This window comes from Gobio gobio (assembly GCF_949357685.1).
Source record: "Gobio gobio genome assembly, chromosome: 1".
Classification (NCBI taxonomy): domain Eukaryota; kingdom Metazoa; phylum Chordata; class Actinopteri; order Cypriniformes; family Gobionidae; genus Gobio; species Gobio gobio.
Window position 1 is genome coordinate 43,945,444 of NC_137097.1, and position 26,395 is coordinate 43,971,838.

At 38.5% G+C, this 26,395-nt stretch overlaps 1 protein-coding gene across 1 annotated transcript in view; it reads right to left on the minus strand.

Moving 5' to 3' along the window:
* Nucleotides 1–25,970, minus strand: part of kansl1b (KAT8 regulatory NSL complex subunit 1b) — a 97,809-nt gene extending 71,839 nt beyond the window's left edge. Inside the window, exon 1 of the mRNA XM_079826969.1 lies at nucleotides 25,476–25,970. The gene's annotated coding sequence lies outside the window, so the exon portion shown is untranslated. The remainder of the gene's footprint in view (nucleotides 1–25,475) is intronic.
* Nucleotides 25,971–26,395: the final 425 nt, after the last annotated feature.

Sequence of the window (26,395 nt, forward strand, 5' to 3'; positions counted from 1 at the left end):
ACTGTGCTCGTCATGAAGGTGTAACTCCGTGGGCGCGCGCTGAAGCTAAAGACCGGTACAATGAAGTGCTTTACTGCATCGTTAATTAACTCAACCAAACGCATCCTATATGGGATTATATACACAAAATAATAAATATAATATTACAACTTACAATGGCACAAAAGGCTGTGAATGCACAAGCGAACTTGACTGTGCTCGTCATGAAGGTGTAACTCCGTGGGCGCGCTCTTCCCTCAACAAACGCGCTGAAACACAACGCTCTTTTACAGACTATTCTATTCTCATTATCATTTTATGTAGATTATAGAAGACTTGCACTGCTCATGTTGCACATAACTGTATTTTCCTTTTCGAAGTGATTCCAAACATATTTAGAGCAATTAAAACCCATCATGGTGGACAGCGCGTCCGTCTCAGCTGAAGGAAATAATACATTATCTATCGGCTTGACTATATCGGTCAAATTTTCTTATTGGACCGATAACGATAACATCAAAAATAATCATTTATCGGCCGATAACGATATGTTGCCGATATATCGTGCATCCCTAATTATAAATAAACATAAAAAACTAGTAGGCTATTTGCAGTATATTAAATAGTTTTTGAGCTGATTATTTTGCTCTGAAATGAGTCTGACACACGAGTCTGACGGCTCTGACAGCGTCGCATCAACTGCACCTGCACAATATCATAGACTATGACTTCCGAAAATATAGTACTATGTGTTGTCAACTAGATATCATCACAAGAACTTTTGAGGAATATGCAACATAATTTAGACAATTGTTTTTGTCATGTATTATAATAACTGACAGACACTCATTTCAGCCGCTCTGTGCAGCTCGAACAGGAGCTGAGCTCAACTCAGCGGCTGAGACACGAATAGACTATTAACTTAAAGCTTTTACTCTTAAACACAAAAGGCACGTCCACTTTAATAAAAAAGGAATATTTATTAAACAAGCCAGATCAATAGCAGAAAAAACGCTCACAGTTAAATAAATAATATACAAGAAAACTAGCCTTCTTCAATCTGTCTCTCTTCTCCAGTGGGTTGGGCTAATCCAAAAGAAGTGGAAACAATGGGGGTGTTCTGAAGACAGACTGTTACCAGTGAAACAGGGCTGCTCTGAAAACACCCCCATTAGCAATTAGTGCTCTCCACCTGATGAAAATGAACGCGGCGCGGCAAAACTGATGAAATGAATGAACGCAGCAAAACTAATGAAATGAACGTGGCGCGGCAAAACTGACAGTACAGATCCACTTAGCGCGGTGTTGTGACGCTTCCCCTCATGTGTATGTTGATGGGCGTTCCTCAAGTTTACCGCTATGGGTGTGCGTTTGAGCCAGCGGGGAATGAAAAACAAAGGACCCGTGAGAGACTTCTCTTCTCCAGTGGGTTGGGCTAATCCAAAAGAAGTGGAAACAATGGGGGTGTTCTGAGGGCAGACTGTTACCTGTGAAACAGGGGTGCTCTGAAAACACCCCCATTAGCAATTAGTGCTTTCCACCTGATGAAATGAACGCGGCGCGGCAAAACTGATTAAATGAACGCAGCAAAACTAATTAAATGAACGCGGCAAAACTAATTAAATGAACGCAGCAAAACTAATGAAATTAACGCGGCAAAAAAATCGACCAATCTGAATTTTGGTCGAGCCAGAACGTATCGACTGGGAGATTACAGCCCTAGAGACTTGAGATTAAATAAACTGCTTAAGTATTGTAGAGCTTGTAGTATTAATTTTCATATGCAGTTACACATTGTCGGTTAAAAACAAGAAAGTGGCTGGTAAAAACATTGAGTGGCTGGTAGATGTTGAAATCCACCAGCCACTGAAGTTAATTTCCATCCCTGCTTCAGACTGTGACTTCAGTTCTGTGATGTCAAGCAATGTTTAGCCTGTTCTCATTATCCTCAAAACAATGACAACACACCGTGACGTTCGGAGTGATTTTGAATGCAGGTAGTTGACAGCACCAATAACTAAATCTGGAATATAAGCCAATTCATTCTGAACTGTAAAAACCCTTTAGGTGTAAATCATTCTTATTAAAAGCTAAAAAGCTGATGTGCCATGCCTTAACGGATTTGGTGAATATTTTGATAGCAGAGAGACAATTAATTCACAAAGACTAGGTTCTTAGGACAGGTTTCAGGTTAAGATAAAAATGGAGTGGGGTGACTCACACTAAAACAACAGGGCTCAATGCTGAAATGTCACCTTGTCTTGTTAGATGGCCATTACAATAAATTATGGGGGGGGGCACCTATAAATTCAACAGCTACTTTGAATTTGATCATTCAAAAATGACATGCAGATTTGAAAACACTATATGGCATTTTCCATGCAGTTACAAGTATCTGAGCTTTCCAAAAAGATGCACAAGAACCATGAAAGATTGAATGAATTATTCAGGCTGGTGTAGCAATCTTTGACGATAAACGCTGACAGAATGATTCCTAACCTGTTTGGTCTAAAACAGAGACACATCTAATAGATGTTTACTTGACGTGTGTATGTGTACAAACAAGAAGCTGGCTATTCGGCTGTTAAGTCTGACGTCACGCGGCAGAACTTCCGGGTCCAAACGCTCTCTCATACCACAAGAAAAACAACAAACGGTGCTAATATAAAAGTTTGATATTTGAAAGTTTAATATTTGCTTGTGTTTTTAAGTCGAGTCAGGCATCAAGCGCAAGAGAACTGTAGTCGCCCACTGTTTTCTGTACGCACACACACAGAGCCGCGCAGACCGCACGTGAACGGTGAACACATTGTGCGCACAGAAAACAGCGTGCAGGCATTTTGACTTTATTTGAAGCTTAACTGACATGTGCTCACAAAATAAAGTCAAAATGCCCGTCTCGGCGAGTATCCTTGTAAAGGATGTGTGTTGGTTATGTGTTGTAAACAATCGATGAAGGAAACGGATGCGTGTCATTTAGGTCTGTGGCTCCAAGCATTCGTCTTAAAGGGACAGTAGCCTTGTGTACCGGCAGCTGTTTGTGTCGCCAATGGTGACCAAACAACAAAAGAGAAAATTACTTTTTACTTTTACTAGCTTTAACAATGATAAAACAGGGCTTGACATTAAGCCTGTTCACAAGCAATCTGTCATTCACTTGTCCGAGTAAAAAATTTGCTTGTCCAGATTTTTCTTTTTGTGTGTTGTAAATATAATCTATTCTGAAGCAATATTCTCACCAGTGTTCAATCAGATTTGACATATTTAAATCTGCATATTTGGGATATTTTTACCTTTTTATAAAGGGCATTTTTCCATAATCTTAAATATAGGCTATGCTTCAGCTTTCATTTTATATTCTTAAATTTGATCTATAAATTAAATTAGAATAAGACACTATAGGCTGTTACCAATAAAATAAAATTATTTACACTGAAAAATTACAACTGCATTAAATAATGTTATGAGATTATTTTAAATATTTTTGAATATACAAATAAGAAATGTTGGAAAGATGAAACTAAACCACCAGTAGGTGGCAGCAGGTGACAGTCTTAATGAGTGAGTCATTGAGTCGATTCATTCAAACGATTCATTCAAATGGATGATTCATTCAAGAATGAGGCAGTCGTTTACGAATTGAATCTTTGATTCAACCGATTCATTGAAAACACTGAATCATTCAGTAACACGCTGTTGCTGTGAGATGAGTTACGTTTTTGTTTGGAACTATTTTCGCTGCTGAAATAGAACAAAAACAGTCCATATTGCATCTAAAATGTAAGTGACTTAATGTTAATTAATTGTTTATGGGGCTGCCGTATGAAATCAGCCTCATGTTCAGTCGTGATGGTATTCAGGAAAACAAAACTTTTGTTAGTGTTTTGTTGCTTAACTGTATCATATGTTATAAATAACTACACAATTTTTAACCGTGTATGTTAACTGAGTTTCTTTGTATGAGCGGCGCTAATTTTTTCGATTTTCTCCTCGAGAGGCGGCGCGAGCCTCAACAGCACAACCTTGTCAACGTCAGTTTATATTAATATCCACTGTCGATCTCCACTTACACTAACTGAATGCAGAATCATGATTGCATTTCGGTGATGCCCTAGTTACTTTTTGTTTTGACGTTTTAACCAGGATACTTGTCCGTCGGGCAAGTAAAATTATTTTTCACTTGCCCCTTCAAAAAATCCACTTGTCCCAGACAAGTGTTAATGTCGAGCCCTGGATAAAATGTATTAATTATATTAGTTGCATTTAATTTATATAGGCTAGTGAAAACTACTATTTTACATTTGATTATTGAATTTCTGTTTTCTTGAATAGTTAGATTTACCTGAAAAACAAAGCACTGCTCATAAAGCACATCCATATTATCTTTCGTCTATTGCATCCATCCATGCTTGTAATTTGTTTATTATTATCTATGCAGATTCACTCCCCTACAAAATCACCCCTATTATTCTAGAATGATTCATTATTTTCAAATAGAGCCATTCAAATCATCTGGTGAAATAGTTTTTATATCGCAATATATAAATCGCAGAAAAACAAAATATCGCAATGTATGTTTTTTCCAATATCGTGCAACCCTAGCTTGTATTGTGCATAGTTTTACCATTTTCGGCAGGTTTTCTGCTCACACCAAAAGTGTGCGTACCACTGATTTAAATAAGTGGAAATCACGGACGGAATCCAGTCATAAAAACTAAATTTTAAATTAAATCAAAAGTAGGTTAGTACACTTAAATCACATCGCGATATGGACTAGTGTCTGTGAATATTAAACCGAGAGAAGACTATTTGAATACGAATCCTACATGTTCTGTGTGAATGAATGAATGCCCCACACACACACACTGAAGCATGCATGCTGGCGGGTTTTACTATATGACGACATGAACTTCATCTCCAGAGCTGCTCTGAGAGTCACCTTTAGACATGTGCCGGTAAACAGTAATACGATATACCGCAATAATGAACATGCACAATATTGTTATCGTGGGCACTTCAAAATACCGTGAATAATTATTTATTACGAATTATCCAGATTTTTAGAATGCATTTTAAGAATACTTTACCCATCAACCATTTAAAATGAACAACACATCAAAGAGGAACGCGCACTGATGTAAACAGACCGTGCATGAGCTGAGCACATGGCGGAACAAGTGAAGCGCTAAAGTGTACATTCACTCTCTGACAGCAGAGGGCGCTGACAGAGCAGAAGAAATGCAGCCGTTTCCCCGGTAACCCTCGTAAACAAAACGATAGTGCTCGTCATCACATAACCTAATACTTAATATACTTAAAGACTTAAGGCTATTCATTTTCAAACTTAAACATTTTAATCTGGACTAAATTACATGCCCTAGATATTGTTTGAATATGTTCTGACTGTTGTTCAATCACACACTTTACAATAAGGCTCCATTATCTAACATTAGTTCATTCATTAACAAACTGACAATGAAAAAATACTTCAAAAGCATGTATTAATCTTATTAAATGCTGAAATGTACATTTAACTAACACATTATTAAAATCAAAAGTTGTAACTGTATTATTGAATGGACCTGAGCTTACACTAACTAACGGTTCCTTTTTAAACTAACATTATCAAAGAAGAATAACTTCTGTAAAAATGTAGCTATTCATTCTTTGTTAATGTTAATGCATTAACTGGTGAGACATTATTGTAAATTGTTGTTTATAATTCTTTTGCACTTAATCTGTTTTAAATATTTGTTTACTTTATACATTTTTGTGTATTGCTTTATTGTATTTAAATGTTTGGTTATTTTGTTATAAGAAAGTTATTAAACCTGTTATAGTATGACAACACTTTTTTTGCAACTTATTTCAATATCGTGATAATACCGTATACCGTGATAAAAGCTTCAGCAATTAATCGTAACATGAAAATTTGATACCGGCACATGCCTAGTCACTTTATAAGCATTTTACCGTTTAATTTGAGAAAAACAGTCATATCATATACACAAAGAAACTCAAGATCATCACAGCAACCAGTCAAAATAAAAGTTTGAAGAAATGTATTACTATTGTATAGTACTATGTAGGGAAGGGGCGTATACCAGTAAAAATTCTCCCCGTGATAACGATAAAGCCTAGTTGATGACGCGACCCATTCGCAGCCTACGTGCAAACGAAAACAACTAATCTAAGCTGTGGAGGAGTTTATCGCTAAACGAGGAGCTACCGTTACAATCTGGGATCTGTACACAGATATATTTTCACTCGCTGAGCACTTGGACTGAGCGCTTGAGAGATTTGCTTTTTATCAAGCGATCCATAAAGCACGCTATTTCAGTTGATCTCAATGAATGCACTGTGTATTTGACGCACAATAAACACTAGTGTGAGGCGCCCGACAGAGCGCTCAGTGTTTCTCACACACTCAAAGAGAGAGCGAGTCTTACATACCAGCAAATCAGTTTGAGCGAAAGCAGATAACGTGATTAATATTCATAAACCCAGCAGCTCATCAAACCTTAGTTCAGTTTATATTGTTATTAGTAGAATTTGTAGTATTCTCTTATCAGTATTATTGTTCAGTTTTTTTTTTACAGATATAAATGACCAACAATGTCTTAAGCACCACTACTAGACCTAAGTTTAGTTAAAATAACAAATATGTATTCATACGTTTTTATTCGCACATGATTACCACGTTTTAGTTCACATTACTTAATTACTTTTTTTTTATTGTAATCTGAAGACATGGTTGGGATTATTTATTTTGCTGTTTGCACCATGAGAATATAAATAAATACAGAATATGTGTTTACGTTTCAAACTTGTCATTGATTTGAATTATTATTGTTTGTATTATTTGATATTTTTCAGCACAGTTGCACTATTTAAACATTACCTGCACTTTTCCATTTCTGAAATGGCGGGTGTTTGGAATTTTACTGTTTTTTCCTTTTTCTATTTGTTGTACTTTAGATCAGTGTTTGTTTTTCTGAGGCTCTGAAGAATGCATGCAGTTATCACTTGTAGCCAAAAACATGGGGAATGGTACTACATTTATATCTGCATTGCAATAAATACCAGAAAATATCTTGATATATTTTTAAGTCCATATTGGGCTTCCATCCCTAGTACTATGCACTACTGCATTATTATTGTACAGTATGTATGTCTTCATGCAATTCTACTACTACCAACAACAACAACAACAACACAATAATTGTGACCCATGCTGGCAAAATGAGTCTCAATGAACACACTTTTTAAAAATGAGTGACTGTTATTTTCACATAACTAATAAAAAAACCTTAAAAAATTATAAATGACTAATAAAAAAACCTGAGCTACACCTGTTTGAAGTCGATAGTCAGCAAAGTAAATTGAGAAAAATCGAGTTCAAGTTTTCTGAAGGTTCCAAATCAAAATTAAACTAGCAAACATACCTTAATCCCGGGCAGTGATGGGAATAACGGCGTTACAGATAAACGGCGTTACTAACGGAATTATTAACGAGTAATCAAACGAATTACTGTTTCTCCCGTTACAACGCCGTTAGCGTTACTGAGGAAAAAAAATGCGGCGTTAGTCGCGTTACTATAATTGAGTTCACTGAATCGGTTTTCATCCGAACAGGCTCTCTGTCAGTCGGACCTGTAACGTGTGTGTGTGTGCGCGCGCGCGCGCCAGCCATGCGTGTTGGGGGTGGGTGCGGTGGTACACATAAGTGATGATGATTGGTGGGTGGGAGACAAGGTTGAAGTTGATAGGTTGAGTTTACACCTATTTTTTTCACGGTCTATGGTTCACACACACACCTATGACGCACACGCATATGCACATTCAACGATGGTCCAACGACTTCAAAGGTAGCTTTCGCAAACTGGAAGTATAAGCGCTACTTTCCCCTCATTGAGGTGAAAGGTCAGAATATTTACGTAACGTGCAACTTATGCCCAGGAAGAAAGAGTCTCTCCACGCCGGTGGCAAGTGATTCTGAAGCGCCTCACATCATTCATATGCCAGAAAATTAGTGGCTAAAAACCCAGGTGATAACGTGAGCTCCACCACCAAAGGAAAGTATAGTACTGATAATATTTACACAATATTTACACTATAGTAGGCCTACTGATAATATTTACAATAATGTATTGAATTTGATAGGTGTCTCTCACATTGTCCCACAGCAACATTACAATAGTGTACATTAATGTACAATGTTTTATAACAATAATTTATTCTATTTAGTGTCCAATTCATTCATTTAACATATCTAATATTGGGGGCATCCAAGTTATTTGACATTTTTGAACATTGGGGGGGGGGGGGTAACGCAGTAATTACTTTCCCTGGTAATTAGTTACTTTTATAATGATGTAACTCAGTTACTAACTCAGTTACTATTTTTAAGAAGTAACTAGTAACTATAACTAATTACTTTTTTAAAGTAACGTGCCCAACACTGATCCCGGGTAATAACACCAATTTTAACACATCAAGTCAAACACCAAATATTTATAGGACAGGGTTTTTCCTACATTGAACATTTTTTGGCGGCCGCCAAAACACATTTGTCCCGCCAAAGCCTTATTTGATCAGTTATTGTGATTTATGATAAAATAAGCATTCTTAGCCTTCTAATATTTCACATATTACGTTAATCAAAATCAAAAGGTCGGAAGCCCGAATCCATGTTGCACATGTCAGAAGATGTTTTCCTTTAATTAACGCTGGGGGTGAATTGCGCTCAAAAAACGCTCTTCTCTGACATAAACAATACTTTCAATAAACGGGAAACAAATCCTATCCGGTTATGAAGTGTTTTCTGTGTGTTGACAAATCTTTCACGATGTTCTAACAGACGGATTCGCACACAAAGCGTCTGCTAATGTCCGATTCTCGACCTAATGACTCCTTTGAACCGAATCATTTTAACGACTGGTTAGAACAACTGATCTGTCCAACACTGAACTCACAAATCAGTTTAATCATTTACTCTGAACACGTCTGAAATGAGAACACAAGTGTTCTTACCCAATTTAGCAAGAGTGGGTGTAAGACTTAGTTTTAATTATCCACAGTCTTTCAGCTTATTTATGTTCACAATGTGTGGTAAAATAAATAGCCTATAAATAAATTAGTTTAGACTGGAGTGAGGTGAACCCAGAACAAAGTTGTTATAAGCTAGCTGATAATTTTATGAAATTGTATATGGCAGAAAATTAGGCTATTTGTTCATTTTTTTAATTCTACTTTTTAATATTGATATGATTATATACCAAAACAATTATCTGTAAATAATAGTGTAAAAATGAGGAACAAAAACAAACATCAAAGTATCAAAATAAGAGAAGCAAAATTTACAAACTTTCTTTGAATTTATTTAAAATGTATTGTCAGTATTGCGCTTGCAGATCATGTGGGTAGGGTACTTTTTTTACTGTGTGTGTGTGTATGTATGGATGACCATGTCTGTCAGCCACCATCGAAGACCATTTTTGACCCAGGAAAAACCCTGTAGGAAAAACTGTTTTTCCATGATGCCAATTGTTTGATTAACATTAATGAAACAGACAGCCTATTTATTAAGGCCCACTGTACCGCACGGATCTAAAATAATGTAACACATCAGTTAACCAAAGGCTCACATAATACATAACAGACAATGTTTGTGTAAATACTCGCCACGACAGATGTTTTGAAATACTGTTATTGTGTGTATATATCATGTGTGTATATTGGGATTGCACGCTGTCAGGCGCCTTTATGCGCGCGCTTCGGAGCTGTCATACTTGCAGATCTTTAATTGCTATTTGGAGCCATTGGGATCGCTAGATGAGGGCTTAGCCTAATTGACTATTTTTTGTGAAAACCTCAAAAATCTAAATGTTTCACTCGTTTTGCCTGTAGCTCAAAATTATCCAGCATGGGTCACAACTTTATTTTTAAAGTAATAAGCGCACCATTTTTCTTCCATGTTTTAATTTCAACAGTAAACCTCTGTTGTTCAGCACTCTGTTTGCCAGAGAATGGAAGGATTTTTTATTTTTTTTATTTGATTAAATAAATTAATGTTTTATGCCTTCATTTAATTACCATAAAAACTAAAATACACAACATTTCATAGGGCCCTATTATTGTAAACAAATTAATAAAGTTATTTATTTATTTATTTAATTAATTAGACATGTTTTTGATTAAATTATTAAAAATGGAATCCAGAAAAGTGTAAATGTAAAAACATTTTGTGTGTATGTGCTGTCGATTATAGTTCTTTGAAAAATTGGTATCTGCAGGTCAAAAAAAAAATGGAATTGGCCAAGAAAAGTGCAATCGGTGCATCTCTAGTCCTAATATTCGCACTTCACTTAATTTTGGCTTTTTGTACAGTGTACTCACACAGCATGGCTTCTACAGAATAGCGCGAAAAGCACAGAAAAACTTAATGTTTACTTCTAGAGCGTGGAAAGAGATGGATAAGTGGAAAGAGATGGATAAGAGGCAGATTAAGGTTGGTAACAGCACAATTGAAAAGGCAGTTTCTAGCTTAATTCATTCAGCTTCAACAATGAGACTTCTCAAATAATACTGTTATTATTCACTGCACAGTTAAGGTGTGTGTACTTAAAGCGTATGGGAAAAAGTAAAGGAAACTAAAGCAAACACCTTTAGCAATGACAGCAGTCATGTTACATGCCAAAACATTATTAACATATCTAATATCATTGCTTTTCTAACAGTGCGATGAGTGATTAAGAGATACGCTTCTCTAAGTTTTCAATCATCATTTTACAACACATACATGTTCAACTTCAAATAACAAAATGACTTCCTGTAGTGTGGAACTTAACACGCAAGTCTGGTATTGAATGTCATGTTCCTCCACTAATATATCAACCAATGTGATGGTTCTGCAGTTCATATGACCTTTACCTCTAGATAGATCCAAACCTTCCTGGGTGGGGTTGAGTCTTGTCACAGAGCTTGTTTAACCATTATCTCTATTAAGGAACCACTAGACAGAACAACCCTGGGCTTCTTTATATTTTTCTTAAGAGCCCATGTCCCATGAAAACAATGGAACCACACCTACAAAAGCAGACATATCCTACAAAAAAAGTGGTTGAACAGTTTATTAAAATGGCATATGCCGACAAATAACTATAATGCAATCTGGTTGATATTAAGGCTGTCAATAATGATTATTTTAGTAATCAGTCGATTATTTTGATGATTAATGAAGTATAAAAACAAGGTTAAAAACAGACCCAAGTAAAGGCCTAAGCCTTTAAAATGACTTAAAAAAGGGACTTTTTTACCACTTTTACATGGTGTTTGCAGTGTGTAACTAACCAACCACCCAATGGTAAAAATCCACCAACTCCTTTTTTATAATACCCATAAATCAGAAACAGCGTCTAAAAATTCCAGTTTTCCCCCTACTGTGACATCACAGTAGGGACAAGCCCCGCCCACTGGTAACGATCTCTGCCCTATTAGGCGCCGATCAGAAAGAACACGTTTTTTTCAGGTTTAAAACGAGAGACGCACAACACTGATTCTTTTGGTTGACGTTTTTAATAGGGCTGTAATCTCCCAGTCGATTAGTCGATTATTAGTCGATACGTTCTGGCTCGACCAAAATTCTGATTGGTCGATTTTTTGCCGCGTTCATTTCATTAGTTTTGCCGAGCCACGTTCATTTCATTAGTTTTGCCGAGCCACGTTCATTTCATTAGTTTTGCTGTGTTCATTTCATCAGTTTTGCCGCGCCGCGTTCATTTGATCAGGTGGAACGCACTAATTGCTAATGGGGGTGTTTTCAGAGCACCCCTGTTTCACAGGTAACAGTCTGTCTTCAGAACATCCCCATTGTTTCCACTTCTTTTGGATTAGCCCAACCCACTGGAGAAGAGAAGTCTCTCGCGGGTCCTTTGTTTTTCATTCCCCGCTGGCTCAAACGCACACCCATAGCGGTAAACTTGAGGAACGCCCATCAACATACACATGAGGGGAAGCGTCACAACACCGCGCTAAGTGGATCTGTACTGTCAGTTTTGCCGCGTTGATTTCATCAGTTTTGCCGAGCCACGTTCATTTCATTAGTTTTGCCGAGCCACGTTCATTTCATTAGTTTTGCTGTGTTCATTTCATCAGTTTTGCCGCGCCGCGTTCATTTAATAATCAAATAATAATAAATAATAATAAATTTTAAATGTAAAGTGCAGTACAAATAAAATTTATTATTATTTATTATTATTTGATCAGGTGGAAAGCACTAATTGCTAATGGGGGTGTTTTCAGAGCACCCCTGTTTCACTGGTAACAGTCTGTCTTCAGAACACCCCCATTGTTTCCACTTCTTTTGGATTAGCCCAACCCACTGTGGAAGAGAGACAGATTGAAGAAGGCTAGTTTTCTTGTATATTATTTATCTAATTGTGAGAGCGTTTTTTCTGCTCTTGATCTGGCTTGTTTAATAAATATTCCTTTTTATTAAAGTGGACGTGCCTTTTGTGTTTAAGAGTAAAAGCTTTAAGTTAATAGTCTATTCGTGTCTCAGCCGCTGAGTTGAGCTCAGCTCCTGTTCGAGCTGCACAGAGCGGCTGAAATGATACTGTCTGTCAGTTATTATAATACATATGACAAAAACAATTGTCTAAATTATGTTGCATATTCCTCAAAAGTTCTTGTGATGATATCTAGTTGACAACATAGCCTATGACTTCCGAAAATATAGTACTATGATATTGCGCAGGTGCACGTGATACAACGCTGTCAGAGCCGACAGACTAGGGCTGTAACGATTTGACCAAAAATAAAAACCTCGATTAATTGAACATTTGACTTCGATTACGATTAATGAACGATTATTATTTTATTTTTATTTTTTGCCCTCATAAGGTTTTTGAGTAAGTTCACTGATAAGGTTTGTACTGTAAACATTTTCTACAATTAAAGCTGGAGTTTTTTTTTTTTTTTATGAAAAAGTGCATTTCTTTGTGATTTTAAAATACTTGAAGGAAACGGTTGACTTTCAGCAGTTATTGTCTATGGGGCAGATTTCTGTTTGTTGTACATCAGATACAGATAAATTAACACATAGGCCTGCATTACATTTATTTGAATGCATTAATGAGAGAGTGATTGTGTGTGTGAATTACTCATACCGTCTCTATTCATTATGAAGCTGTGGTTTGTACTTCCTGCAAAGGTATTAAAATGTATGCCTATAACAGTTGAGTTTCTAAGCTACTTAAGTGACTTTACTTTAGTCACAGGACAGCGTTGACACCGCGTTTCTGCGTGCGATCTTCACGTGATGTGCGAGCTTCTGTCTGAGTGTTCGTTTGTCACAATATATCAGGCATTAGTTCAACATAATACACATCTGATGGTCGAAACTCACTTTAATGTTCAAACTGGCAGGGCTTAAACCACATACAAATGACAAAGCTTTGTGAGGACGCAGGTGACAGAGGTCTGCCTTCAGGGCGCGCGCTGTCAGAGACGCGACACGGCTCGGCTCTGTGTCACTGAAAAAAGCTGAGCACTGAACGGAGAAGTTTTCCGTATTGTTGTTTTTGAATAGTGCACAATCGTTTTAAATGTTGAAACTGGCAAGCCTTTAAACGCATACTTGACAAACTTTATGAGGACAAAAGTGAAAGCGGCTTCGGGGCTTGCGCGCGCCGTCTGTGTGTGTGTGTGTGTCAGCGCGTAGGCTATAAGAACAGCAATTAACTTACCTGTATAAACTGTGTAAAACATGCAGCTACTATAGTGATTCTGGACATCTATAAACACAGATAACCGCTCCTGCATCTCTCTCTGTGTGCCTGCAAACTGCACTTGATGTGACTGACGGGGCGGAGTCACGTGAAAACCGAAATAACCGACATGGGAAAAATATGTCGGTTAGAGGTTCTTAATGTCGGTTTAGGTTATTTTTCGATTAATCGTACAGCCCTACGACAGACTCATACGTCAAAAGACTAATTTCAGTGCAAAATAATCAGCTCAAAAACGATTTAATATTCTGCAAATAGCCTACTAGTTTTTTATGTTTATTTATAATTAATTTAGGCAGACAACAAGGCTACCAAGTACTGCACACAGTGTGCAGCTTATTCATTTAACGTTTTTTTACCTAACGTCATTTTAGTCGATTTTTAGTCGAAAATTTCAGGACTTCAGTCGACCAAGATTTTCTTTGGTTGATTACAGCCCTAGTTTTTAATTTACAAAAGAGCGGTACGCTGAGTTTCTTATGTTGCTAGGCCACCCCCGAATCAGCTGTCCTGTCAGTATAAATCAAGGTAACCGTCATAGGGCTGCAGCTATCGATTATTTTAGTAATCGAGTATTCTACCAATTATCCCATCGATTAATCGGATAAAAGTACTTTTTCTTTATTAAAGAGCAATACTAAATATACAAAAGATAATAAGACAGTAGGCTTGCTACGATAGTCAGTGTTGCTGGTGTTACCGGTGTTCAGACTCAACACCGGTTACATCACTTGCCCTCCGTGGCACCGCCCCATCGCCGTTTAGATTATTTTATAGTAATAATATAATTTAGTTCACGGGTAACTTCAGTGATTTAGCATTAGGCTTTGTATCAGTAAAAACCCGGTAGTATATTCAAATTATGATACTTTTCCCCCTCATATCCCCTATCCCCCTGAGACGAGAGAATTATGCATTGTATATCTGGAAAAATTCCTCCGATGACGCAAATATCGTCATTTTGCGTCATCAGAGGATTTTTTGGCCAGAGGCAAAGAGGCATTTATCAACCCGCCCATAGGGAGAGATCTCACGCACAGAATGTAAGACACAGAGACGGCCGCACGGACAATCATAACGGAGCGCGGTGCAGAGTAAAGTGAGTGTTTCAACTTTTCAATTAATTCCGGTGATAGTTTAGCTTCCATATGCAATCTGAAAACGTGCCAGACTGGCGCTTAACGTTACCTCAGTTCCGCTCTTCGATGAATGAAATCTGACACTGCTGCGTCTGTGCTGTGACTTTCGTTCGGCTCACTCACACTTTATTGAAAAGACACGTTCAGTTTTTAACTGTAGAGTTTATTCTCTAAATGAACGAAATTATTGTATTACTATGAAGATCAAAACGACGGTGGGGCTCGTAGGGCAGCGAAGCAAGTGCATTCTGGGAATTGTTGTCTTTCATCCACATGAGACAAAAATACATTTTCTGTCGTTTCTCAGTCTAGAAGGCACCAAATTCAAAAATAATTTCACATTTCTACTGCATAAATGACTCAGTTTAAATCCAAAGCTTAAATGCTAAATCACTGAAGTTACCCTTTCAGTTAGAGAACAGACAATACAAATAAAAACTGAACGTGTCTGCTTAATAAAGCATGATCCGACCATGAGTCTCGGCAGCGGCAGGAGTCATTCATCAGATTTCATTCATTAGAGAGTGAGGAGCTGACTGAGATGATCGCGGAAGATTTGGTTTCAAAGCGAAACATAAAAGCGCCTTTTTAAGGGAGTTTGTCATTTGTTTTGTCGTTGTGTTTTTCATTAAAAATAATAGGCTAATGAACCCAAAATCCAAGCAACCCGCCACCGAATTTGCGCTAATTCAAAACCAAAATGTGCACGGCTGCACAGAGCGCGCATTTACGGACGAACTGTCATTCACTCATGGCGTGCGTCTCAATCAGCTCCCTTTTTCAGTAGTAAGGGCACTGATCAGGATATAACTCAATGGGCTGACTCCCTGATCAGTGCCCTGACTACTGAACTAGGGAGCTGATTGAGACGCACCCATGGCCTCACAGAGCGTGCATTAATGGACGAACTGTTATTCATTAATGGCCTCACAGAGCACGCATTTACAGACGAGCTGTCATTCATGGTGTGCGTGCACTGGCATGTTTTCAGGTCAGTTTTCAGGCGCGTTATGAAAGCCCGAGCGATTGAGTGCATGTTACTTTCGGTTAGAGTGCATTCAACTGCCATATTAAATTCAAAATACAAATGTATAAATAAATAAAAACCATAAATAAAAATATAAAAATCAATTTCAAAATACTTTAAAAAGGTAAACATAGTACAACCTAAAACTAAACCTACAACCTATAAATCTAAATAATAGTAATATAAATAATAATAATGCCTAAACATTGCATTTATGTTGTGCGACTTAACTTTCAAGTTTCAGCTTCAGTTCAGGAATGACATTAGCCTTTACTGTCTTCTTGGAAAGCTTTGAGGCTTTTGTAAGAAGCAAAAAATATTGGACAAGAAGGTAACTTGGAATAAGAACAAGAGTAGAGATGGGCATACTAGAGATGCGCGGATCAGCTCTAACATCACCGAATCTGTTAAAAACAACCATCCACCCGCAACCTATGATTTTCTCTGATTTAGATATGCGCACCTGATCATCACATACAATTATTCAAATTCTCAGTGTTAAGCGCGATGCTATCGTGACATATTAGCTACACTGATGTGGGTTGCTTTAAAAATCTTCTTTGGCGAAACTACATTAAATAACCTAAACCAGGGTCGACAACCTATACAGCTGATGAGTAACCGCTGGAACGTGAGCAAAAGCAAGATATGTTTTTGTATTTAATTCAAATAAAGTAGCTACATCACACATACAGATCTACCTTTTGAGCTAATCATTCATCATAGTAACACAGCTTGTTTTATTAAAGGTCCCATGGCATGAAATTTTCATTTTATGAGGTATTTCAACATTAATATGAGTTCCCCTAGCCTGAAAATTGTCCCCAAGTGGATAGAAATGTTGATCGGTGTAAAACCGAGTTCTGGCTGTCTTTCTCTGCCTTTGAGAAAATGACAGGCCAGACGAGCCAATCCTGAAGTCTCCTGGTTTGACGTCCAAGCAGGAACGGTTTCCTCCCTTTCCTCAGCCCAGAGAATCTGGCACGCCCATGCAAACGCTCGAGAGATCATGGGTTGTGAACGAGTGAATGCTGGCAGTTTCTCAGTGTTTGGATGTACAAATGAAAACAGAAGTCTTTTTTCAGTTCCTTCTGATCTGTGATCAGTGATTTCTGATGTGTAGCTAATTATTTATTATTCGTGCACACGCAGCGGCTTCTCTCTCTCCCAACAGAACGGTGTTTTCGTGTTTTCTATCTTGTGAGTCAGTGTTTTTGTACGTCCTCGTCGCGTCTATCTGTTCTTAAATGTACATACAGTCGGGAGTTTCTGCTTAACATCGGCAGAGCCACATCTTTAGAGATAAACCTCACGCACGCCGAAGTTCGGCCTTCAACATCCCCGACCCCCAGTACTGCATCTGGCCCACAGCGGAGGCACCAAACGCGGCGTGAGATTAAGCAGACGGGGGGTAAGCGTGAGGGTATCCGGGCTAGCCAGCCTAGCCCCACAATAAACTGGATTACATTCGATTACTGCTGTTGTGTCTTTGTTTGCGCTGTGTAAGTTACTCAATGCGCGTCACTGACGCTTTTCATATGATTGGAACATATCTAGAAATAATGCTTTAATCAAACTTACTAACTCGTTCATCTCGCTGTAATGGTACATTGCATGTGTTACAAAGTTGGTAGAATAATGATGAAGACGGGCTCGGCGTGACTGGTACTCGTGTTTATTCAGAACTCTCAGATACAAACACAATAAACTCGCGCTGACAGACAGCGCTCTCACAACTCAGTAGTTACTATAAATAACTTTGTTAGCAATCACTCCGTCTCCGTGATGTCCGGTTCGCGAACGAATCATTCTTTTGAATCGGTTCTTTTTAGTGAACCGAACCAGTTCACCAAATCGGACTGAATCGTTCTAAACGGTTCGCGTCTCGAGTCAGCGCTGATCCATAATTTACTAAAGTTACTAACTTTCTGACATGAGTGACAGTCCCTCCGACTAGAAATAAACTAATAACCTGAAGTATATTCTAGTAACTACAACAGTTCACCCTGAACTGAGACATGCTGAGAGAACTGATGAGAAGTGAACTCAGGTCCATTCGTCTCTCTGGCAGCAGCTCGTGCGTCGTAGACCTCGCTAAACCACGCCCCCTCCGCTCATTTCAAATGCAAAGATGTCAGCCAATCACAACAGTGGGCGTTTTTACTGAAGTCTCACAGCAGACACGCCTCTTGAAACAGGGCAGTCAGCCACAGGGCAAACAGCAGTATAGACAAAATGCCTTTTATTTCTAAATTATGACATTTTATGATGTAAAAATCATACTAACAATATAAGTACACCTCAGGAAACACTATAAAATAATAGAAAAATGCCATGCCATGGGACCTTTAAATTAGGTGCTATAAATATGATTCAAGTGTGAGATTTAAATTACGCAAATCAATGAGCACGCAATTCTGAAAGCACGAGGGCTGTGCATCATGCGCGCACAACAGTTACAGCTTCTTCTGCTATTTGTTGCGCTTAGCTTTGAGAACATTTTAATGGTGTATTTTCGGATATCAAGTATAAATAAAGTCTCATTAAACATTTCACATACACTTCACAATGACGGTGATGCATGTGCAAACTCCATTTATGTGTTTAGAGTTGCTCGTAGCCTCTCTCTTCATCTGACGCGCGATCTGCCGCAAATTAAACTTAAATGTTCAACGTAGCATCCTGAAGCTCAACACACAGTGGTCTTCATTTAAAAATAGCGAGACTAAATTATATTACTAGTGCCGCTCTTTCGCATTACGGTCTTTGATCTTGAAATGAGCTGAAAAGTAAAAGAATGACACACATTCATTGCCGTTTACCGTGAAATTAGAGTTCCGTGTCTTTATTAAAATCAACACATTAATGATTTCTCTCTCATCCGCGATTACTTTACCCACCTGACCCCCGGATATAACTGCAATCCGTGCATACCCCTAGTCCTTATACAAAAAATGTCTTTCTGCAACATGACCGTGTGTAGTGAAATGAACAACACGAAGCGTTGAGGCAAATGACTTTGCCTCAATGATTTTTTGAATTCGAGTAACTCGAGGAATCGTTTCGGCCCAAAACACTCACCACAACGGAAGGCTGCCTCTCCATTCATTCAATTGGTCAAAAAAAGAAAAAATAAATAAACACTGGCGAACGATGTCGGGCGCTTTTCTACTCCGAGTTGATTTTTTTTCCAACTTCAGGCGCTCAAGAGCGTTCCTACAAAAACACGAGGCGCAGCAAGTGGCTAAATCGTGAGGCGCCTGGGGGCGCATAAACAGCTTGCAAAACGCTCACTGCCAATAGAAAACTATTTTAAAAATAAGCACACAGTACGCCATGTTTATATCTCGATATAGTGATATAATGTCTCCGCTACGTAAACCTTATAACTGATGATGAACATAAGAGTTTCCATAAACTCCTGGCATCTGGGCCACTGAGGATGCAATGGATTAATTTCATTTATAAAGGGAATGTGATCAAGAAAATAGTAAATTTGTATAGGTTTGTGTGAATCATTTCACATCGGAGTGCTTTGCAAACGAGGGTCAGCAAAATTCATCATTTGCAAAAAAGTTGATTCTCAAAGATGGATCAGTACCAACTGTTGGTGATCAAACTTCATATCCACAACACATAAGAAATTGCACTTTGTTTTGTGAATGTTTGCAAATTGCGTTTCTACATGTGCTTGTTAGCACGTAGACTGTATACACAGAGACCAGAGCTATGCTATTTTTTATTTTTAACCCGAAAACTCACCTTCAGTATAATCATATGCAACTTTTTACTTAAAGGCAATTTAAAAAAAAAAGGGAGATAAAATCCGCTCTTCAGACCTTTTACAACAAGTGTTGCTTTGCAACATCAGTAGAACATATGAAGACGAAGATATTCAAGAAGGTGTCTATTCAGTGTCCCACATTCCTCTCAAAGAGCAGAGCGGTAGGCCTATATGACGCATCTTTGCGGGGAAATAGTATGAATCAAATATTTTTCTAACTAATATTTAATTTTCATATATTCTTGAGGCTACCATTATTTACTGAAAATCGTTTTTGTTTTATAGGCTGTGTTGTTTCACTGACGGAAGTGCTAAAATAAACACGCATGCTTATGATGTTTCAGCCTCAAATTAGGGCTGGGCGATATATCGCATGACATTGTTAGGCGCATCTTGTCAGTAAAGCCGGTTCCTTGATTAGTAGTAAATCGCCATCACCTGCTTTCAGTTCACTGACAAGCTGAGCCATATCGCCTTAATTATCGCAGGCGATACGTCCGTGATAATTAAGGCGATATGGCTCAGCTTCACCGGTTTAACAAGTTTGTAAGCTTTAAAATTATACCTATTTGTTTGTTTCCGAAATATGCGCTGTACGCCAATGTAGACCAATCACAACAGACTGTGCCATCTGACCAATCAGAGCAGAGTAGTACGGAAAGGAGGGATTTAGAGAGACCGATTCATCCATAGAGTCGTTTGAGAATCATTGAACAATGTAGTGATGTGCAATGTATATTATGGAAAAATTATACTGTTTCTTGACCTTTGACCTACTCAATTTGCATGCAAACCTGTTATAGGAGACAAAATTAGTATATGAAATGTAATAATCGCAAGATCTTGTTACACTCCTACTTATGAAAATACCCAAGATGGCTTGAAGAACAAAGATAAACCATATCGTCAAGTTGTGGGTTTATTATCTTATAGTTTATATTACTTGTATTATATGCGTTTGTTTATATTATTTCTGAGACATATTTGGCTTCCAGTATGAATGAACCATGCATTACATGTGATTAAATCGCTCAATAATGCTTACACCACCCTCTTTTTGGTAAAAAAATAGAAAAGTAGATAAAAATAATGCTTCTCTCTTTGGAAATTTTTAAAGCAAAATTTGATAATCCATGTTTTTTCTCCATTGTAGTGAACTGAAATATTTCTTTCTAATCATTGAAAGTTATAGAGCACCTCTACCCCAGTTCATTTCTCCTGTTCAGTCTGTCGAGATCAGATGTCTACGAATGAAAACGAACACACAGGAGAACTGCTTTATAGTAGAAAATGAGGACGAGGATGTGGAATAGCGTGTTGTCAATAAAAAAAAGGGGGGGGGGGTTGTATCCGATTAATACAACAAATAATCGACAAACTAATCGATTATGAAAATAATCGTTAGTTGCAGCCCTACTGCGCACCTATCGAAATGAATTGTAATAGAAACCGAGCGAAACTCAAGCGCTCGCTCAGTGTTCAAGAAGAGTGAAAATATATCTGTGCTAAACTTATACTTGGCCTTTAACTCAAACACTAGCAAGTGAAATCTAACAATTAGCCAACGGCTAATAATAGACATTATTTAGCATGGAAATTGGAGGGGGTTGATGGGTCAAAGATTACAGGAAATACAACACAAATACATACATACATACATACATAGAATGTTGTTCCTTACTTTAGCCGTTTTCATTGAAACCGTGAAAACATTTTAATAAATTGGCTTATCCCTTTGTTTTTATCTTTGTGGTTCTAATCTTGGCCCTCAAACAACAACCTATCACAGGGGAAGTTTTCCAATGATCTGCTTTTGTGGATTGTGATAACCTCCCTCTCTCACAATGCCTGAAATGTGTGAAGGACAAAAACATGCATTTCAATGACTCCTGAGTGGTAGAAAGAAAGTAGTAGTTCCCTTGGTCCTATCTCTCAAACAATCCAAAATTTTGCATTTGGACACTCATTAACAGAGCAAAGACTATTCTTAGACAGGTCGAGCATGTCATCACCAGCTAGCGACTCTTATTTTCCCAGGGGATAGTTTTATCCTGAGCACAATGCAGTTGTGTAATTACACTTACCTAAAGTCCCAACAGGACTACCAAACACAGATCTCAGAACAGCAATGTTTTTGTGTAACCTATGCCACACACAGTGCTGGCTTATGAGAAAAAATAAGGTACTTATTAAATAATCTTGTAACAGTTTGTACTTTTCTAGTCAACTGTTCTTGCTGGACATCTAAAGATTACATCTATCCATCTATAGATAAATACACGTTTAAAAAGTCCATCACAAACTGATTTAAATAAATAATCAATACATTCAATTAAACAAAACTGATTTCAAGTGGTTGCAATACGCCCAGATCATGGTTCTCACACTGTCTGGCCTGAGGAGGAAGTGTGTGAATGAAAGCTTATCTTTTGAGTGTGTAAATGTAGGCGTGTGAGGGAGAGAAATACTTTATGAAAAGGCTATTATTTGTGGAAAGTTGACGCATCACATGTCCTTGAACTATTTTAAAATAAACATGGGAATCTTAGGTTAAAATTGATATGAAAATATAACAGGAGATTGCGTATTTTGCCTTCATTTTTGCAGCATTTGTCCTGTGGTAATCCAAGTTGTAAAAGTGGAAATATTCCATATAATATGAACTACAAATTTAATTATAAAATAAGCAAAATGCTTACAGGATTGCAACATGTCACACCACTGGACATTTTTCTTTGAACTAGACCTACTCTTGTGGAAGGTAAATGAACTTTAAACTCCAGGTTCTGCCTAATCTTGGCTAACAACTTTCAACAACTGTGTCACAGCTTGTTTGATAAACCGAGGTTTTTTATCACTCTCTTCAGAAGATCAATCTACAAAAAGCAAAAACAAAAAAAAGGGAGGAGGAAATTTCGACTTCACAGGCAGGTCAACTCCAGATTCTCAGAGTCTGGCAGGCTTTGATTTCTAACATATGGTTCAAGTATTCCCAGCAGGGCGAATTTACTTACAGAAGCCCTTTAAGACTGAAATCAAAGAGTTAAAAAAAGTTTTTAAATTTCATTTAAAAAGACTTAAAGTGAATAACTTTGGCCACAAAAAAGTGCTGTTGTTTGTAAAACAGACACACTTGCCCTTGTAACAGAGAATCCATGTTAATTGGAATTATACTACAAAAGTTCTCTCTGTATACAGGCCACTGTGTCAGGTTATTTTTCCCCAAACACATTAAACAGGTGGTCCTGTCTCACAATCTATCGGACTCCTCTCCCAGCCAAATGGCCCGGTGGATGTCTCCAGTGAACTTTCCAGCATTGAACTTTCCAGAGAGAACAACCTTGATGCTTCCAGACACTGTTTGTCAGTAGCTTGCACTCTCTTTCACTTTTCATTTTTAACCTCCCAAAGTCCTGACAATCTAAAGCCCTGCCAAGGAGATCAGAATTCAAATCACACTTAAGAGACGCAAGTTAGGAGCTAAGCCTTTTAAGTTTAAAATAAAGCCAGGCCTTGGGGTTTTTGATTCAGACAAAAACAGGTAATTTTTGTGACACAGATCTATACTTCAAAAGGGACATTGACTGTGAGTTAGAGTTGCAAGGGTCTCAATACTCAATTGGATCATAAAGGGATTACAGAAAGATTGATTTAAATGCCTTGAAGCAATAATTCAATTCTCTTTAAATTCACTTGGACAGCCTTCAACAGTGTGGGAGCCAAAAATTATTTCATGCAGCTCAACAGCTGAGATCTGGGGCGGCCCACACATAAGGTAGATCAAGCATGTCTAGAGAGAAAGACAAAATTTTGAATTTTTATGAATACATCCACACACACACTACAGTGTCTACATGACTTTAAGGGTCAAATAATTTACCTAAAGCATATTACGTGCTCAAGTATACACTAAAAAAAACAAAATCAAAAGGTATAAAACTGTCGATGAGATTTCCAAACGACTGCATCGCCTTGAAAATTAAAGGACTTCGTCAATGGTATTGATGTGTTACGTAACAGCTCTTCCTGTAAGGAGGGGATGTAGGACAATGATAAATCTGGATGGAATGAAAAGTACACAACAGCTTATAACCATATGCCGACCCCTGGAGACTCTTAAAATATCCCAGACAGACTTTAACAATTTAATACATTTGCTGTGCAGTCAATGTACTAGAGAGCTAGTTTAATATGGGGGGGGGGTCCTGTACAGAACACTAAAGACATCAAAACCAGGAAATAAGAGAGTAAACGGAACAAACAGGACAAGAGAGAGAGAGAGACATGGCATTTCCCATTAAGGATCAATACAGTATCTATCTATCAGACGAGGGGGGAGGTTTGGGTCTAGGAAAGTCTTTGTTTCAACCATGTTTTAACCCCATCTGGGAACAACAAGGTTTCAGAAAGACAAACAGGCCCCCCATTTAATAAAATTACAGTCAACGTAGTCTTGAGGGACAGACCATATGTAATGTATCTGAATGTCGTATACAGGGCTAAACACATTAAGGTACAAAAGACATAACACCACGTCATTAATGAGGAACAATACATCACGCATGTCTCCTCACACCATAAACATTTCGTACAAATGCGGAACCTGTTGTATTTGAGACCTGAGATCAATGGTGTGCAGCGAAAAATATGCAACGTAACACATTATATAATGGAAAAGTACAGCGCGTTAGGCTAACCACAGGTTGAGCAGGTTAATGTTCTATTACACCTAAAGCCCTCTGCTCTCCACAGCCAGGCAAAATAATGTGCTAAATATAAATAACCCCCCAAATTATACGGAAAATGAGGGCTAGGATGAGCTTAAGGCCATAAAGAATCGCTGGCCGCCTTTCGAAAGCTGGCGTGTTGCCCACCAAAACAGGATTTTTAGATATTATTCCGGAGACGCAGCCGACGGCTGTGCGGCGCGAGGAGAATCTAATAAAAATGCTCTCGCGACGTCAGTCCGGGGCGAGGACAAACGAAAAGGGGCAGGGGGGAAAAACAACCAAATATTATGTAATGCAGCTAGTTATGGAAAACTCCCCGTGTCCAGTCTCAATGCAAAAGTTGTAACTGTTTACCGCCCGATTGCATCATTTTTGCACATCCATGCGTATATTCAGTACTGAACAGACCCCGGAAATCAAATCTATGTGCGATTTGTTTTCTTTAAAACACATTAGAATAAATAAAAAAAACTTCTTAAAGGGCCAGTACGCGTTGACTGTATAATTAATCTGTATTACTGGAAGGCAAGACCGTCACACACAGGCCTGGGACAGCATCCAATAACTGAGATAGTAATGCAATGCACACGATTCGCAGGGCACAAGCGAACCCCTACTGATCTGGATGCAGCAGACATATACTGCGCACCCAACCCATGATCACACACGCGCACACTGCATGGGTTTAACCTACTCAATGCAAAGCCTACGAGTGAACGAACTTCTACGTCTCATGCGCGATTAGCAACTGCGTGCTTTCGTAAAGTTGACACGTATAATTAGTCTGGTTGATTTTGCAACCTTGATGGTCTGACTTTCAACGCCGCCTACTTCACGAGTTTAACCAGACCAAATAACCACCGAGAGCAAAAAGCCCTCGAATTGAGCCGCGTTTATAGAGTTAACGCGCCCTCGACGTGCAATGTTTCACCGCACGTCGATCTAGTGCATAATTGCGTTAAAAATGTCTGAAGTTGCCTCACGCCACCGAGTTTTAAACTAACAAAGAGAAAAGGAGGAACCTACCACGTGATGAGGAGCCGATTCGGGGGAAATGTATGTAATAAATCCCCACGCTAAAGAAATATAGTAGTAATAACTGACAGGCTGAAGCAATTATCCAGATGCAGATTCCGCTGTTGCACGTTCAGGTGGAAAAATCCCCGGCCTCTCGCGCGCTCCGGTGTTCGGTAACCCCCCCTCCTCTTCCTCCTCCCACTTCTCCAGGCTGCGTTTAGGAATCACGAAATGGGCGAAAGAAACGGGGGCAGTCGAGCTATAGGAGCCCAGTCGGCTGTTTTTCAATCGCCCCCGACAAAATCCACGTAAAAACAGTGAAATGTATCCCTTTTCCGGTCGTTCTTTGAGCGCAATCCCTTCTCTCCTTCTCCGAAAGGTCTCCGTGTTCGATTCCGGCTGTTAAAACTCCGTTTTTGTCCGTTTTTTATTGTTGTCGTTCGAGGGGGGAAGCGACGAGCTCGGAAAATGGCGGCTCGCTCCTCTCCCTCGGATTGCGAGTCTGACAAACAGAAAGAAGCGGAGCGGCGCAGTGGCGGGAGAGACGCGCTACTCCGACTGGCCGCTAGAGGCGCCACGCTTCCTGTCATAATGCGTCATGACATTAGGGGGCGCCAAATGTAGACGTCCATTTACTACATCGCCAAATGAATCCTATTCAAACAGACGCATAATTGGTCGAAAGGCTAAATTTGACCATAATTCAAATGTTTACGTTTTAACAAAATAACATTTATACAGTATGGATGAAAACAGCACTATAAGTAGCGCATAAGTGCCCTGCCTATTGGTGCACGTTTCTAGAAGGAAGTTCTAAAATAAATGTTGTACCAGTAGAGGGAACTCAAGGGCATCTGAAGTGCTCTAGTGACCAAGGGATATAAGTGTTCGATAAAATACTAAGTGGAGTGGAATATGAACAAATAACC